Source organism: Vicugna pacos, chromosome 22 (assembly GCF_048564905.1).
Source record: "Vicugna pacos chromosome 22, VicPac4, whole genome shotgun sequence".
NCBI classification, from domain to species: Eukaryota; Metazoa; Chordata; class Mammalia; order Artiodactyla; family Camelidae; genus Vicugna; species Vicugna pacos.
Window position 1 is genome coordinate 4692836 of NC_133008.1, and position 18399 is coordinate 4711234.

The 18399-nt window shown below is 44.4% G+C and overlaps 1 protein-coding gene across 3 annotated transcripts in view; it reads left to right on the forward strand.

Annotated features, from left to right (window-relative positions):
• LOC140688385 (trafficking protein particle complex subunit 9-like) overlaps positions 1-18399 on the forward strand; it is a 488572-nt gene that overhangs the window by 344663 nt on the left and 125510 nt on the right. For 2 of the 3 annotated variants that reach the window (XM_072947071.1, XM_072947069.1), the window contains 3 exons: positions 120-265; positions 4041-4613; positions 5995-6164. The gene's annotated coding sequence lies outside the window, so the exon portion shown is untranslated. Of the gene's footprint in view, positions 1-119; positions 266-460; positions 593-4040; positions 4614-5994; positions 6165-18399 lie in introns of those variants that run through there. The other variant, XM_072947070.1, reaches the window with a different exon arrangement.

Genomic DNA, 18399 nt, shown 5'->3' on the forward strand with positions numbered 1-18399 from the left:
TCTTGATGTCATGTGTTTTTATAGTGCGAGGGATTACAGTGTTGAAAGCAGGGCTTGGTTCAGTTAAAAATGAGCTGAAGGCATGAGGCTGTGACATCCTCCTTCTTTCCCTCTCCCAGGGTGAAACGTGTGACCGCCGATTTTCAAAAGATAGTTACAGTCCCTAACTAGACCAGCCCAGCTAGTGTGTGTACAGGAACAGCACCACCAGAGGCGTTGGAGATCCAGGGACATTGAAGTGCAAAAGAGCTCCTGGCACAGTTTGGTCTGTTTTGGTTTTTGTTTTTCTTAAATTGTGGGGCAGACAAGTGGAATAAAAGGAAAAATAATTGTCAAGAAATATTTTTTCATATAACCGTTTTATAGTGATTTTGTTCACACACCATGAAGTCCATCCATTTAAATGTTACAATTCAGCAGCTTTTAGCATATTCACAGTTGTGCAACCATTATTATTCCAGAACGTTTTCATCACTTCAGAAAGATCAGTGGAAATGAATGACCTGTCCACCCCTCCCCAGTGGTGGTTCTAAAGAAGTTTCTTGGCTGTTCCTGACCATAAATTAACTTGCTACATTCCATGAAAAATCTGGTAGGAATTTTAATCAGAATTGCAATGAATCTGTCTATCAAATCAGGAAGAATTAATGTCGTTATGGCATAAACTTCTTCTACCCATGAATATATTTGGGGCCCTATCTTTTTATCTGTCCAGAGCCTGACCCATGGGAAGTCCTCACTAATTTTTGGGCTTGTGAATGATGAGGTTCTATACATCATTAGTTGCAACTGTAACAATTCACAGAAAAGAAAAGTAACCTCAGTGAAGCCAAGTGATTCTCTGATGGTGAGAAAGAGTGAGAGCCAGTGCTGGAGTGATCCAGTGGACTTGGTGCTTGCAACCAGAAATCTCCACAACCTACAGCTAAGGGGATTTGAGTGTTCTTTTATTTTGTCTTAATGGCATTGATTTTATTTTTACTTATTTCTTTAAATTAATTTTTTTTGAAGTGTAGTCAATTTACAATGTTAGTTTCAGGTGTACAGCACAGATTCAGTTATAAACATATGCATATGTATATATATATGTTTTAGATTGTTTTTAGTACAACTAATTACAAGAAATTGAATATAGTTCGCTGTGCTATATAGTAGGTTCCTGTCATTTATTTTATATTTATTACTGTGTATCTGTTAATCCTCCCTTTCCTGCCTGCTAACCACAGTTTGCTTTCTATGTCCATGAGTCCATTTCAGGGAGCACCATTTTTCCTAGTAATATATGCTCTTTGGCTGCTTTCAGTTTCAGTAATTCCATCTTATCTGTGGGCACTTTTCTTCTGGTGGACTTTATGTGGTTTGCACATGTGGTAATAGAGATCTGTATTTGGGAGAACTCCAGGCCTCGTGTAGTCCCTGGTACAGAGTGCCCACTGAGTTGATGCTTGAACTGGGAAAAAAGCACAGTAAATGTTGGAATTTCCACTATGGTTGAGAATTCCAGGTTTCTATAACCTGTTTAGCCCACCTTAATATTGGCTGCACCCACACTGGGTAATTTGGTGGAATTTCATGGTATGGTGGTGTAGAGACAGGGCCTTGTATGCTTCTTCTCTTTCCTTTTTCTAACACTCATTCTCCTTGGACTCCCAGATCCTCCCACAGAAGTGCCCAGGGCTGGCTTGGTGCTGCGCTGAGGGAATATTTGTTAATAAGGAACTTTCCTCATCTCTTCTCAGCCTCCGTTTCTTTCTCTGCACAATGATGGCTTAGACTACATAAGCGCTTTTCAGTTTCTTTTAAAGCCATGGTCCCTTTGAGAAACAGAAAATGCAAATCTCTCCTCTCAAACCAACCCTTTAGATTTTGATAAATCCTCCAAGGAGTGACATAGCTCTTTGTGGAAAATTGATGTGACTGTGATTCCAGGTGGCACAGAAAAGACTTCAGAGATTTATTGCAGGGAGAGTGCAGGAAAGGGGCAGTATGTCACACTTTCTAGTGTGAGCATTGGAGCAGGGGCTTGGATTTAAATACAGTGTCTGACATGGCCTCTCTCTAATCTTGTACAATGTGATAAAATTCTCTACCTCAGTTTCTTAATGTGTCAAGTTGGGGTGATAATATTTTAGGGCTTTAGTGAAACATTATACACAGAATCCATTTCTGTCTCGGTAGAAACAGACATGCTAGGGTTTCAGGGATTTAAAAAAAAAAATCTTGTCCTTAGCACTGTGTCGGTTTGTATTTTGAAGTTCCTGGAGGGTGAGGTTGAGTCTAAAGTCCATCGTGGGACAGGTGGCCCATAGTTCTCTTTGCCCCAGACTTCCCCCAAATTCCCAGTCCTCTTCATCAGTCCAGGATGAAGTTCCCTAGTAGATTTACACAGAGGTCTTGTGGAAATGGCTTTTCATTTTATTGTTTCACCAAGGAGGGCTGCCTTCATGATCTCTGTGGTCAGGTTTTGAAGGGCTGCCATCATGATGTCTGGTCAGGTGAAGGCTATGCATTTGGGAGTCTCTATTTAATAAAAAGTAAAAAATTGCAAATAGAAAATTATAAAAATGGTGGTGACAGGGGCTCTTGGAAGTGGGCACTGTTAGCTTTCTTAGCTTCAGGTGCAGTGGCCTATTGCCACGAGGACCCATCCTTGTGCTCTGAAGTTGGAGGTACCAGTGGGTTCAGTGGGAATATTAACTGAGTGTATCTCATGGGCTGGGCATTGTCCCATTTATACTGTGTGTCCCTTATTTGAGACAGTGAGCTCACTTAACCTCAATAACCTCTTTAAAAAATTAAATATTTTATTTTGAGATGTAATGTAGATTCCCATGTGGTTGTAAGAGATTATATGGAGAGGGCCTATGGACACTTTGCCCAGTTTTCCTGAATGGTTCCATCGTGCAAAGTTGGGGTACAATTCATTACTGTCTCACTAACAATTTGAGGTTTGCATTATTGCCCTCATTTCTATTCACGATTAAACTGGGGCTTAGAGAATCACTCAGGCCTGCCCAAGTCACCCACATGGTTAGTGTCGAGATGGAAGGAACGTGAGCTTGAGATTTGCAGGCAGTACCATTATGATGGTCTGTGGCAAGGAGCAGCATTCACTTTGCTTGTTTATTCATTCATTCAACAAACATTTATTGAGAAACCTCTGTGGGTCAGATGCTTTCATAGGGTTATCTGATTCTTCAGCAGTACTGAGAATGAGGTAACGTTTATTTTTTTTAAACTGAGAAAATTAGCTCTGAGAGGTTATAATCCCCCCAAAGGAAATATAGCTCATAAAGGAGCGATAGTAAATTTGCACAGTCACCACTTTTTCTGCAGGTGGTACCCTAGGCATTTTACATTTGCAAACTTCCTTAATCCAGATATATTCTTGTAAGCCAAGGATTTTTTTAAATTGATATATAGTCAAGTTTACAATGTTTTTTCAATTGCAAGGGGTTTTTTGAATTTTGAGTGAAAAAATATTTTTTGAGGATGGTAATTATGTGTATTTATTTACTTCACTTTTTAAAATGAGTTACTGGGGTTTGAACCCAGGACCTTGTACATGCTGAGCATGTGCTCTACCACTGAAATGTACCCTCTTTCCCAAGGCAAGTTTTCCTATCCATTATTATGAAACTTAGGGATTCAAATATATTGGACATAAATCTAGATCTTTTGATCCTACTGTAGTCCTTTTCTTTATCTTCTGCTGAAGGGGGTTGGGGAAAGCAGATCCTTTGTTCATTTCTTTATTTAGCATTCTTGAGCAGTGAGTTTGCATTAGGGCCTTGCTAGTTGTTTGGAAACAGAAAATAAGAAATGACCTTTCTCTGCAGGGGCAGGAAGCCTAGACCAAAAGCTGGGTAATGTGATCCGAGCTACGGTAGCCATGTGCAGATTCTGAGGACAAACTGTACCCCCAGATTTGCTTTGGCTTCCCTTGCCTTCTGGCTGGTACACACCAGGTCACCGCCACCCAAATGGGCCTGCAGCCCACAGCAGAGTATGTACCTCAATCTCCTCTCCCCTGTCGGCAGGGCCTGCAACATTAGCATCCCTGACTTCGTGCAGTGTGCTGAGGACCACCAGACCCTTCCCGTTGTGGTCCAACCCATGGGGATCATCTCAGAGGAGAATTTCTTTTGCATCAATAAGCGAATCTCCTTGGATAGCCATATCAGCCATTGTGGCCCCCAGTGGGCATTCTGTATCCACTAAAATTACCACTATGTGCCTGAGAATGGGTGGAGCGGCTTCCAGACACACCGCAATGTCGTGGGCCTTGTCACCATTACCGACTGTGTCTCGGCCAGGGCCTTCGAGAAGCTCCACATGCAGACGAGCTGTATGGCACCACGCTTAATGACTCTCAGCTCTTTGTCTTTGTGCTGCATGGGAAGGTAACCGAGCAGCCACCCACCGACTTGTCCTTCAAACTACGAGGACTGCAGGGTGGTGGAGAAGAGGGTCGAAGACTTCATTGAGTCACTCTTCATCTTGCCCAAGTCGAAGTGGCTGGAAGGGTCCCCCAAGAAGTCTGAGGACAAGATCCCCCTCGTCTACATCCCGTTTGAGAAGGAGGACGTCATGGGACTGGACACAGACAGCAGGTAAGTACCTGGAGGCCAGTCCACCCTGGCTGTGTGCCGGATTGCTTCCCTACATCCAGAAAGGAATCAGCAAGGAAGAGAGCTGTCTTGTAGCCAAGGGGGGAGGGAGGTGCAGCCCGCCGGTTTACAGACATTTAAAAGTGAATCCGCCTTTGTTTCAGAGAGATTCTATTAGGGTTAGTGTGGACACTTAATCCCGCTTTTCAGCCAGGACCATGATGGGACCCCTGGAGTTGCTGTCCAATAGAGTAGCCACAGCCACTGATGCTAGGAGAGCTGGGGAGGAGGCTGCTCTGAGCTGAGATGTGCTGTAGGTCAAATGCTCATCAGACGCTGAGGCTTGTCTAGTAAAAGTATATAAACTATCTTGTTACTTCCTATATTGATTACATGTCAAAATAATAGAATTTTACATACAGTAGATTAAGTAAGATCTGTTCTTAAAATCAGTTTCTAGTTTTTTTTTTGTTTGTTGGTTTGTTTCTTTGTTTACCGTTTTAATTGTGGCAACTGGGAAACTTCCTTTACATGGCTCCCATTTCATTTCTCTTGGGCAGCCTGTCCTGAGACAGTCTCATCCCTTTGCTTATAGATGAGATGCTGAATCCCGAGAGGCAGCGCTGGTTGAGCTGGGGATGGAGCCAGTGTCTGCTGCCTCCCAGGCCCAGAACTTGATTGGCTCAGGCCCTCTCTTCCTGCCTGACAGCCAGCATGCCAATTTAGGACATCAGAAACACCACCAGGGACTTCCGAATGAACTCCTTATGCAGGGAAAGGCGTATCATGAAGTATGGGACAAAGCAGGGAAATGTTCATCCTCACTTTTTCCCTGTGATTAAGTCAACGGCCCCACTTTGCCTCGGAAATACAGAGGAGCTCTTCTGGGCTGCCTAACCCCCACCTTCTGCTCTGTTTCCACGTGTATCTATCGTGCTGTTCCTCGGGAAGAATAGGGTGAGATGCCTTTGCCGACAGGTGGTCCCCCTTTCCTGTGGAGAGTGAGGGAAGCTGTGTCCCCCCGGCCTACGGCCTCGGGCCTTAAGTTTGGAGGTGCTCATGGCGGTCCCACAGGTGACGGTCGGAGGACCTGGCACGTGCTGCCTGGCCCGCTGTGGAGGCGGTGCTCTGTGATTCTTGAACTTACCTAAGATCAGATCCTACTTTCTGGTTGTTGGTAAGTTGGAGGATAAGATGCTAGAGAATTGATAAAAAGAATGTCCAGACAAGCCCTGTGTGTGAGAGGCAAAGGGTACCCAAGTTCCACCTGTGAGAGCCCACCTAGCGGGCTCTGGATGAATTTTCTGTTCCTCCCGAACATACCTCTATGGCTTAAGGAAGGGGCAAGGCATGTTGTGACCATGATCTGTACTTGTCCACACAGGGCCCTGTGATCTACATGCCCGCACTCCCGTTCTGCTTCTTGGAGATGAGCTGGCATGTTTATGAGCCTGGACACTGCTGAAGGAATAGCTGCCAGCACTGTGCTACACTGAGGCTGGCTCTGTTCACCTCTCATGTCACCTCCTGCTGAGGCCTCAGGCATTACTCAAGGTAGGTACATCAGTGCAACATAAGCAGCGACCATCTTCTCCCCATGGACAGGCTGGTGGGTGAGCAGTGGAAGCCTGGAGCCCTGCCCCAGTCCCCTGGCCAGTGCCTCGTCTTTTGTCATAGGAGGTACTGGTGACATTTTTGCTCAGCAACTGCTTGGCTCTGAGTCTACAAACCCACCAGAGAATGTCAGCTTGTTTTTGCCTTTTGAAGTCTGCCCTTTGGATTTGGCTTAGTAGCTGGATGTGTACTTAGCCCATAGTGGCTGACACTGTCACCATTGTTTACCAAGAACCTCGTGTACCAGGCATGGCTTCCGGCATCAAAATACAGCAGCGCATTAAAACTCCCTCCTTGTGGGCCTGTCTGTTCTGGTATCATAAGGGCACAGCCAGCATCTGAACGTCAATGAGATAACGCGGCCAGTGAGCTCGGGTCAAGCACATTCTCCTCCAGTCTCTTTTAATTCATTGTTGCTTTTACTATTCCACAGTCATTAATTTTTTAAACAATGCTTTGGCGCAGGAGAGGAGACTAATTCTCTCCTGCTACTCTTGGTGGGCGTGAGTACAACTGTCGAGCCTGAAATGCCACCAAAATTTGTAGCTCTAAAGCTGCCTAGACGCATGTAGGTGGAGTTTTGGTTAGGGGTGCTGACCACGTTGGGGTCCCCCGGCAGCACCACTCCCCTCAGGCCCCTGCCTTCCCTGGAACAGGAGGTGAGGGTGGGTCCCATCGTCCCCGCGTCCCTGGCCTCACACACTCACGTAAATCTTGTACATGCTGTGAAAATCATGTTTGTTCTTGTGTGTTTCTAATTTTCTCTTGTTCCTCTTTTCCTTTTTCTTTATTCCTTTTTCTCTTGTACTGCCCAGTGAGCATGTTGTTGCGTCTGAAAATGTGGGCTGTTCACACCCTGCATTTGAAATAGCCAGATTTCCCTCCGTACTGTCTTCATCTCTTTAAAAAGCAAAAACTTAACAGCTGCCTTGATCCATGTATTATCCTAGTCATCTTTTTATTTTCTAATTTTTTGGAATATTTGTCTTGTTAGCCCATCACCCACTGGAGTTTGATACCTGTTAAAATCCTTGCTTTGAGGAACCTTTTTGGTCCTCCTTATATTTGGTGACAAAAGCGCCCTTATTAAATTTGTTTGAATGTTTTGAAAAAGTGAGATGCGAATTGATTTAGGCAGCTGCTGAGGAATTCTTTTCATGAAGTATTTAAACTTGGAAAGTCAAAGTCTGCAGGATCTTGCTCCATTCCTGCTTTTATACAAACGTGCTCGGCACGTGGTTCCTGGCTGTCACTGTGTGACGTGCGTGACGTGCGTGACGTGAGTGACGGAGCTTCCTGGCCGGTGGTCCCTGGTGGGGATGTGGCCGGCTCGGGGGTGAGCGGCTGCAGGGGACGCTGTTGGAGGAAGCAGTCATCATTTTGTTATTTAATTTTTTTTTTGCGTTCAACTTCCCCGTGCCATTAACTTTACTTTGCCTTCATAAAGGGGCAGAATTGTGTCTAAAATCCATGCCACTCTTTTGTTCCCTTTACGAGGCTTGTTTTTCTGAGTATCAGGACAACATGGCCTTCTCCTAACTAGCTGGCTCACCTGGGTCTGGTGGACACAAGGACTGCTAAAGGGGACCGTAGCTTCCTCTCTGCTTCAGCCAGTGGGCATGCAGAGCCAGGTCTGTGGTTTGCCTCAGCAGCCGTGCAGGCCTCCCTGCCCCGGCCTTTACTTTTAACCCATGGTGGCAGTAAATAGCTGTCTCCGTGCCTGTTGCAGCTGACGTCCACCACTGTCGGCCTTGTCATTAGTTTGCGGTAGTGAGTCTCCAACACCCCAGTCAACCGTGAAGGAAGATGGTTTGGCCGAACTAGGAACTTGCATTCTCACCCCTACCCTGGTTCATCTCACCCAGGGGAAGGGTTTCGCCACCACCATCATGCTGTCCATGAGGCCTTGTTTCTCCTTTCATGTTCTGGTCCAAAAGCGGACACTTCATTTTTCACTGAATTTGCCTCGCTTGAGTCAGGCCAGAATATCTGAATGAGTCCATTCTGGGTGGGGAACAGAATAGAAGTAAATGTCGCAAGTAGATGGAGTCCAGGCTGTCCGGGTTGGCAAATGCAGGCTGGGATCTGTGATGGCCGGGCTGCGCTCTGGACACAGGCCTTTCCCGTGGCTCCCGAGAGTCCAGAGGTCGGATTGAGAACAGACTTTCCTGGGATCCTCCATCCTCATCTGCTCACTGGCAATTGTGTCTGCTAATTAGGAGCTCCCCCAGACCTCGGGCCCTTCAAAGCTCAGACCACGGGAGAATCTTGAGTCCCTTCTCCTGGGCCTCCTTTGTGAGAATCCAGTGCCTTTTGAGGTGACCCATGCCAGGAGATGCCTCCCTCTCCAGGGAGCTCCCTACGGAGGACTGTGACTCAGTGCACCATGCTGTGAGCCTCTAGGGTTCCGGCCGTTGTCCCTGCAGAACCAGACTTGATATGGGCTTAGCAATGGAAAAAATAGGACTGATTCCAGGGCAGGGCTTGGGGGAGGGAACAGTGGAAATTGAATGTGACCTCAAACAACTAGGTGGGTTCTGGGGCTGTTACTAAAATGTGGAGCCTGGGAGGTACCTGCCAGGATTCGAATTCCAGAGTAAATGGTGGACATTTGTCATTTTTAAGATGCCATTTCTCATTCAAGTTAGGACTTCAAAGAGGCACTCGTGTCTATGAGACTGGGGCTCAGGTGAAGGAGCCGGACTGGAGATTCACGTTGAGAGTCGTCATTCTTAACTGGTGTTCACAGCCTTGCATGTGAATTAGAACATCTCGAGAGGTGCAGACTTAGGCTGAGGGAGGGCGGGGCTGTGCCTGTGTTGGAGGAAAGCCCAGACCATGCAGCTATGGTGTGTCAGTCAGCGGCGTTTGCGATTTTCAGACAAAAGCCATTTATCTTTAAGGGGCCGGGGGGAGGGCAGGGCCAGCCAGGAAGAAATCTGAAGGGAGGGTCGTGGCCACGTGTGTGTCTTGGGAAGCTGCAGAGGCTGCAGGGTCTGGGAGGGGAGAATCCTCAGAAGCTGGAGTCGGAGTGGGGTGAAGGTAGTCACACTCACCTGTGAGGGGGGGAGTCCTTGGGAGTCCCCACCCTACCGGACTCGCTTTCCCATGAACAGAAGCAATCATGCAGAGTTTCTGAGGTGAGAATGGATGGGCGCTGGGAGGGGAGCCAACCTGGAAAATGGTGCTTGGAAATTTCTGGAATAGTCTCATTGAAAAATACAGTTAAAAATACCCAGACTTTAAAGAACATTGATAGTGACTGGGGACGAGGCAGTTTTTCTGGCCTCCTAATCGTAAGGCATGTATCCGGGGATACACAGGAGATACGGGCAGTTTGTTCCGGGGGCTTGATCCTTACTGGGGGAACAGTGCAACTTTAAAGGGGGAGAAGGTCAGCGGAGATAAACTAGCCAGGCCCCGTGTCAGGTACCAGTCGGCCGCCCTACTTGCGTGTTGCATTCACATCCATGCCTCCCAGGTGGGCGGTGGCAGCCCCCTTTTGTGGATTGGGAAGCCTTCTCAGAGGCGTTAAGGAATTGGTTCATTTAGCGGCTAGTAAATCCTGTAGCAGGATTCAAGCAGGGCCTTGTCAGACTTCAAGGGCGTGTTTTCTCTACTAATTCCAGTACTTCCCTATTGTACCTGGAATGGATCACTTTTGGAACCTTTCAAAAAAAGTGCGATTTAAGTGCCTCAGGACTGTTGCACAAAGCTCAGTATTCTTTGATGATTCTGAAGCACCGCAGTGCTTTTCACCCCACAGATGTAAGGTCTCACTCCTTTGATGATGACGTGGTTGCAAATGACGTACAGGTGCAAAACCAGACTTAGCAGCTTCTGAAGGGAAACTCTGCATTTCTCCCTTGATCTGCTTTCTTCCACGGGATGTAGCTGTGCTGCAGCATAAGGCTGAGCTTTACTTATGGAGTCAGGGCTTAATGTCCAAACTTAGCAGAAAATGGTCAGATGAAGAAAATCGACGTTGACAATTTATTTTTGGGTTTCATTAGTCAAGATATACAATCAGTTAATGGCCCATATAACAAATGTTATTGAGTACAGAACATTGCATTTCTTACTTTCTATTTAGAGTTCTCTTACAACACATGGTTGCCCGCTTTGGAACATCAGCTCCACCACCAGGGCTCCTGTCAGTGTGTTGGTGTGATTGCGTTTACACAGTGAATATGATCTGGGCTTCCTCAGCCCCAAACACTCCAGCGCAGAATCACGGGCTGTAGCCACCTCTTAGTCACGCAAATACTTCTAAAATTATATGATGCCAGAAAAGAAAGAAGAGAGAGAAAGAGAGAGATTGCCTTTATCAAAGTTCCTTTCAATTCTAACTGCAAACTGTTGTTGAGCATCTCTGGTTTCCTTTGGATATGAATACATACATTTATTTGCATGTAATCTGGGCTTTGGACTAGAACACCAAGTTCTTGCTGTCCACAAGCCACAAAAATAGGAGCCAAATTGCACAAGTGTTAAATAGTTTATACTTTTTCCTGAGAAAGTATCATTGAATTTGGGACTTGGGCTGATTTTTGCTTTTTGCTTTCCCCACTGCTCTTGTAATCTCTCACTCCTTTCCATGTGGCCCCCAAGATTTTGTGGTCTCAACGTAGCGGGCAAAGTCCCAGTTCATCACCATGTACTGCTGCTATACATAGAGCCCAGCCAAGACCTAAAGGACATTATCAGAGAGGACTTCCTGAAAGAAATGGGCTCTACATTCAGTTGTGAGGACAGAGTAAGAGTCAGCCAGGAGAAGGAGTCAAGAATGTGGCTCAGGTTACAGGTGCAGCCCAGGCAGAGGCCTGCAGGCTTTTGTTGTGGGGACCCGGGGAGAGTGCCCTGTGTGGTCCAGGGTGGAGGGAGCCCCTGCTGGGGAGGACACTGGAGAGTGTCCGGGGTGGAGGGTTTGGAAGAATTTGGGTTTTTCTAGAACTGACATAATAGACAGTGAAGGGTGTCATCAGAAAGTGACCTTCAGGAAAGGTACTTCTGGTTTTGCTTCTGATATTCTACAGACAGAAGGGTCGGGACGGGCGAGAGCAGGTATGTCTGTCCCTTTGAGACCCACCCCATCATTCATTTATTCATAACACGTGCACTACTGTGAGTCTAGGGGATGGAGTGTGTAGCCACATTAGTAAGCAAAATATATTTGCTTCTTGAGATCTTAGCATTGTCAGAAGTTGACTTAGCCTAGAATGTTCTAGGAACAGGGGAACAAATTGAGGAGTTTGGAGGGAAGGAAGTCTTCCTTGGGAAACAGTCAAAATAATCTTGGAGGCAAGTGTCAAGTAGGAGCAGGTCAGGGGGCCCCTGAGTTCACTGGGGACCTGGGTACTGATGTGAGGCTGGGCGAGCAGGGTCAGTGGTGGGGCTAGAACTCCACCAGGGAGCCTCTGAAGGGTTTGAAGTGGGGGTGATGTAATCAAATTTGTGATTTGGGGAGACTGCCGTGGCTCTGTGTGTGTGTGTGTGTCTGTGTGTAGCGGGGAAGAGGGGGTGGGTGCCACCAACTGGGGTGTCTTTAGAAGACCATTCTCAGGCTGGGAGAAGGGCGTCGGGGCTGCTTGGGGACGGCAGGGGCAGTGTGGATGCCGGATTTCCTTATGGGGGCTTGTTAGCGGGGTCACCCTAGAGGCACCTTGTGGCTGGAAGAAAACCGATGGAGGCCACCAGGTGGACTTTTGTCTTCTCTCCTTCCCTGCCTTGTGTGATGATCTTAGCTCAGCCAACATTTGGAACAGAAGAGCTAATTTCCAGTGTAGCCCAGGACTTTGTTGAGGTCGTTCGAGTGAGATCTGATAGGATATAGGTTTGTTTCCAGATCTGGATGTTTACTTAGCTAGAAACGTCCTGACATTTCGATTTCCATAGTGGTTTTTATTCTTGATAAAGATTGCTTTCTTGCTGAGAGGAAATTTAATACAGCTGTTGTCTTTTTCAAAAAAAAATCATATCTTTTAAGAACTTTAATATTCAAAAGAACAGGAATATATAAAATTGTTAAAGTAAGTGTTTGGTGTAGTTTCTTTGCTTTCTGAGCTAATGTGGAGTTAGAGCCTTTGCATTACTTAATAGCACATCCTTGTCAGTACTTAAAGAGCTGTTACTGAGTGCCCTAGGCCCCACCTCTCAAAGAATCATTAAAGTTTGCTGTGAAATAGTGAGGTCATAAAGGTCTTGTTTGCAGAAATCAAAGAGTTGGTTTATAATACGCAGCATAACTCTATTTACAAAATAATAATATGTTCAAAATTAACAAAGTGGAGGACAATTAATTTTTTTTAAAGCTGAAACATAAACTTTCTTGTGATAATGTTGCAACTGGAGATTTTGAAAAGAAAAATCCTACTGCAATATCATCTACGTGGTATACATATATGAGTTTCAAGTTTGAAAAGTAACTGCGCAGTGGTTTTCATAGTCAGGAGCATTCCAGCTCAGATACTGGCAGTCATGGTTGCTGGTTTTCAATGGTAGAGCCTAAATTTGCCTTCTTAGCTTTTTTTTTTTTTTTGTAGTGAGCGTGTTGAGTAGTGCTTTGCCAGCATGATTTTGGGACAATTTGAGGGCAGATATCGTGTACCAGCAGTGAGATATTTCCATACATTTTATTTTCTGGACATCATCAGGGCACATGTGGGGTTTGTGCCTGCAGGCTGGAATGCTGCAGGACTCCCTGATCCATCACCGTTATGTCCTGGTGCTACTCCGATTAGTGAATGATTTTCTGTGGGTTGGGGTTAATGTGGTCTGATGGAGATGATCAGATGTGCAGTTAAAGTGCTATTACTTGAAATAACAGTAACCTAGAAACATGGCTCTAACAATACAGGATGAGGGAGGAGAATTGGTTGAGCTGCTTGCAGTGGGGAGTCTTCTCAGGTGACTCCCTCACCGTGATTCCTGCCAATATCCGCCCCAGCCCTGCATGGAAGTCCTGCCGAAGCAAGCACGCACTTTGTTCAGAAAAGCACTGAATTTCCTTGTGTCTCTGTTGCTGGCTTTTTTTTGAAAGCACATCTTGACCTTTGCTTAAATGCCATCCATGCTAGTCACCCCTTACACTCATTCTTCTCGACTTTGTCCATTCATAGCTGCTGAATGGATGAACAGAATGTAGTATCTCCATGAAGTGGAACATTATTCACACGTAAGAGTGAATAAAAAAGAAAAAAAAAAGAGGAAAATGAAAAAGGCCACCTGTTTTGGGAAGTCTACCCTGACTGTTCAACCCGCCCCTTTCCCTTTGAAACCCAATCACTTATGCTCCACTCTACTCTTTTTGATAGTAATTACCACCTTCTAATAATCTTTAATGTTTTCAAAAAAAATAAAAGAGAGAGATACTGATACCACTTCAAAATGGACAAACCTTGGTAACAGCATGTTAAGTGAAAGGAATCAGACACAAAGGGCCACATATTGTTGATTTCAGTGATCTGAAATGCCCAAAATAGGCACATGCAGAGGCAGAGAGTAGGTGATGGTTGGAAGAGGCTTGGTGGAGGGGTGTTAGGGAGTGACTGCTAATGACAGGGGGATTGTTTTGGGGTGATGAAGTGTTCTGTAAATACATGGTGGTGAGGGCTGCACAACCGTGAGTGTGCAGAAGACTGCTGATGCTGTCTCTGGGAGGGCCTGTTGTAGGGCGGCTTTATTTTGTTCTCACCCTGCAATGTGAAGAGTCATCTGCTGTGGCCGTTCTACTCCTGTGAGAGGTGAGGTTCAGAGACTTTGAGAGTCATGTTTCTTTTTTCCCACTTGCTGAGTGTAGGCAAAAAAGGTTTAAGCCTGAGAAAGTGCTCCATCTGCAGAAATGTCTTTTAGTTTTGCATGGTGTAAAAATCTTGAGAACTTTTAATCGTTGAGGCCAGTCTGTGGGGGATAATAGCCCGTGAAACCTGGGTGAACCTGGGAAGAGCCGCGCTTCCCTCCCGGACACGGGTGGGGATTTCACCCCCGTTCAGGCAGTGAAGGGCCCAGACCCGTGAGCGGAGTTGAAGGTCGTGAATAGTTATGTGTATCCGCTGCTTCATCTTGGATTTTAATTTCAAGCTGAGTCAGTTTATGTCGGCAGCCTCATCCTACATCGGGAATTTATAGTATCTGCTCTTTGGGGTGAAGACCTGACAGACTTGATTATTTAACAGTCTCCCTTGAATTGACATCTCAGATTCCTTTGTCAAAAGCAAAACAGCAGAAATACAGACATCCTTTAATGCCGGTGTGACCTGGAACTGGTTTAGTCTCTGTGCCTCAGTGGCCTTATCTGCGGGTGGGGAAGATGATAACAGTGCTTCCCTCAGAGGGCTGGTGAGGGGAGAGTGAGGAGCACAATGGGAGGACTTACACGTGATGCTCATGAATGACCGAATTTAGTGCTGTCAGCCTGGTGAGGCCTCAGGGGCAGAGATGTCAGAACAGAGCAGTCCTAGCCGGAGCTCGATCCGTGATGGCAGCTGTTAAGATCAGTATCACCACTGTGGGTTATCAGGTAGTTTTAAGACTTGGTAATATGAATTCATGAATAATGTTAGAACACTAGACATCTCAGATCCAGTTTACATAGTTCTCAAGATTTCTTCTGAGAAATGGATGGTTTCTTCCCTATCATAAATCTGAGATGAGTCTCTAAAAAATTCTGTATTCCTCCATCTTTTTGCTTTAATTCTCCATTTCTTAAAAAACAAAGCTTTTAAATGGAGTTAATGGTGACTGAACTGAGGGCCTCATGCATGCTAAGCACATACTTTCCCAAATGAGGTATTATCTCCCCCTTGATTTTTTTTAAACTTTACTTTTTTAGTATTCAGAGGTTAGAGGCCTCTAATTCTTTTTCTGGAGACTTGTCCATGAAACTGTAAATCTATAATTAGTTTACAAAATTTGGTTTATTAAAAAAATCAAAAGAATATTCTGCAATCCATCCAAAAAGAAATGCTCATTGACTTAAAATGTTTCTCCTTTAAGGTGATTTCTCCTTTTTGGTCTATCTTAATTTATTAACAGCTATCCTCATCATCATAATGACCAAACTCGCTCTGAGTGGACACCTTCCTAAGGCTAAAATGCTTTCCTCAAGTTTTACTTCATAGCAGGTGTTTGCGGGTTGGTATCAGTGTCTCCTTTTTTGCAGCTGAGGGATTGTGAGATGGAGCAGCTTGTCCCAAATCACACGGAGCTGGCAGTGGCTAGCTTGGTGCTGGAACCCAGGCTGCACAGGATGCATTCTTAATTGCTCCTCTAATCAGCCTCCCGTTGAGTGGTTACCCGAACACCTGTGACTCCATAAATGGCCGATTATAGTGATCTCAGCCTCATGAGGCCTTCAAAAGAGAGACACCATTGAGAATGTGAGACAGAGTGGCATAAATTAAAATTGTACAGTTTCACAAATGTTGCATTCTCAGGTAATTATTTAAAAAGTTAATTTTTTTTATTTTAGTCCTCTGTAAGCACTAAAAACAAAACATTAAAAATAATTATAGTGCAAAAGAGAAGTGGGCTTTGAAAGTCCAACCACTTCTAATGATGTTACTTGTTTTTCTCTAGTGGCCCTTATTGACAGAAATACTTACAGAGACTGAATATGTTTTATGTAGCCTTAATAGGGAAGAAAGTTTGTCAGTGAATATTGTAAGTAAAATCTTTACTCTTTTGTTTCCTTTTGATGAAAATATAAGTTGTTTTCATGGCTTAAGTACATTTCCTCATTTGTGAAATTTGAGTAATATCGTTTAAAGTGTCTGACTGTGAGAGTTATACGCCTTGTATACAAATAACCCAAGAGGTGCTTAATAAAAATGTGCTGTCACAATGAGAGATATTTTAGAAGTATCAACTCTGAATACTGAAGAATGTCGCTTATTTCTGATGCATATTCAATATGTATATATATGTTATATTTGAATATGGTTTAAAGTAACAAGGATTCATTTTTTTTTTTAGTGTAGTATGAAGTTTTAATGAAATCTGTATCATTCTACTGAGACAGGGAATAGTTAAATAGCCTTAATCAGATGACCTTGAAGATTATTTACACAGACAATGTGTTGTTACAACTCAGAATTCATGTTGCCGTGTAACCATCCACTCAGACATTTAAATTCGTGGGATTCTGACCAGATCCATTAAGTTTAGTAAAATCCACATTGATCATTTTCAGGGAATAAGCTTCTGTCTTTTGTGATTAAAGAAAATTTTGATTTTTTTCCTGCACTCTTAACAGGTTTAAAATATCAAAAGATTGATTTGACATGTCACTTTTTTAATAGAATGAAGCTCATGCTGTTTTATTATGTAAATAAATATTTTTGTATTTCAACAAACTTTTATGATATCCTGGCTCTTTGAGAACTATTTTGCAAGATACTTAGATAACCTACTGTTGGAAAAATACAGACGTGACTTTTATGAATATAGGTCTAGTACAAATCTGTTGGTTTTTGCTACAGTGCAAGACATGAGGCCTAGGAGAGCTTTGCTGCCGATTGCCAGGAGGACAGATTCCATGTCTCAGTTTCCCCTCCTGTAAAATAAAGTGGCTGGACTGTATTCTTTCCTTTTCTAAGATGAGTTTCCATGAGCCTATGTCTTCTGTTTATATACAGGAGTATTAGCAATATGAGATTAAATACTGAACACCCCACCCTTCCCCAGAAGCAAAGTGCAGTATGTGCTACATAAGCTTCTAGTTATCTGATTCTCGTTTCTGATCCTACAGGCAATTTTTGTGTTGCATGTTTCCCGGCAACATGGAAGGTCATTTTAGCCATAGGTAGCGCTGTTGCACCTTCTTACAGTCTTAATTTACCTATTTGTAATAGAAGGTTTAAACAAAGTTATTTTATTTTGATTTCTTTGCTTAATGCTTCAGAATAGCACAATGTCCATTACGTCTGTCTTCCTCGAAAAATTATTCTGCTTATATCTTAGTTTTATTCTGTTATGTCACTGTGAACATTTCAGACTTGTTGTGCAAACAATGGAAAACTTGGACTTTTCTTCCAGTGTTAGAAACCAGTGAGCTGGGATTTTATAAAACAGCTAGAAGCGGCCTCTGGAGCACCTTAAAGCTAAGAAGTGTATTGAGTTCCCTGAGTATTGACCCCGCCGCTGTGCGTTAATTGGTCGTAGGAGATTTGGTACATATACGAAGGTGTGTAGTTTTTGACTTGGGTTTGCGTGCACGTGCTGTCACTGAGCCATGTGAGCCTGAGTCAGTTCGTTTGAGATATTCCCTCATCTGTGAGACAGGGACATTCGTATCTGCTTTGTTGAATTGTGAGAATTAGAAATCATGTAAAGTGTTTACCTCAGTGGGTATGTCAAGAGGGCTCATAAACTTTAGCTGCTCTTTGGTGTGAAGTCATCATTTGAGAGTCTTTGGCAATTACTAAGAAACAGGAAAATAAGAAAAGCTGGTTTTATGATGAAAGATATTTGAGGAGGTTCCATAGTTCCTATACGCATAAGTAAGAATCAGCAGAGTAAGAATTGTTACACAGTCGCCCTGAACCAACCTTAAGCCACAGAATTATTTGTTACTTTATATATGTTGGGGCCTAAGGAGATCCAATACTTATACACATGTTGTCTCCAGCAGCCAACCGAGAAATGACACAAAATAGTAGACAGTTGATAAATGTCTTCTTTGTTACTGATGAAGCCACATTCTCCATGAACTTCAGGCCTGTGGGAAATGCGTGTCATGATAATGTGTCCCAGAATTAGAGATTCACCCTATCCCATGTAGCTCTGGGCCACAGCGAGCCTTCCCTTGAGAGGACCTGCCCCTTCAAGCACAGGGCTTTCCTGCCATGGAGCTGAGCATCCCGGGTGCTTCCCACTGGTGACCAACACTGGAGGGGAAGGAAGGGTTTCAAATACCCTGCTTGTCTCCCCGGACTCACACCTCACTCTGTTAGTGTGATGAGTGCTAGGTGTGGGCCAGGGGCCAGAGGTGTGAAGGGAGAAGCACTCTCAATGTCCCAGAGGAGTGGTTAGGAGGCATCACCTCCCTTGGTTTAAACAGGTGGTGGGATGGAACAGAAGGGTGCTCCCCAAGAGTTTATAAAAGTAGAAATAAGGATTTTCTTTGGGACTTAGACTAGCCAGGAAACACATAAGATGATTAGAAGGGAGACTTGTA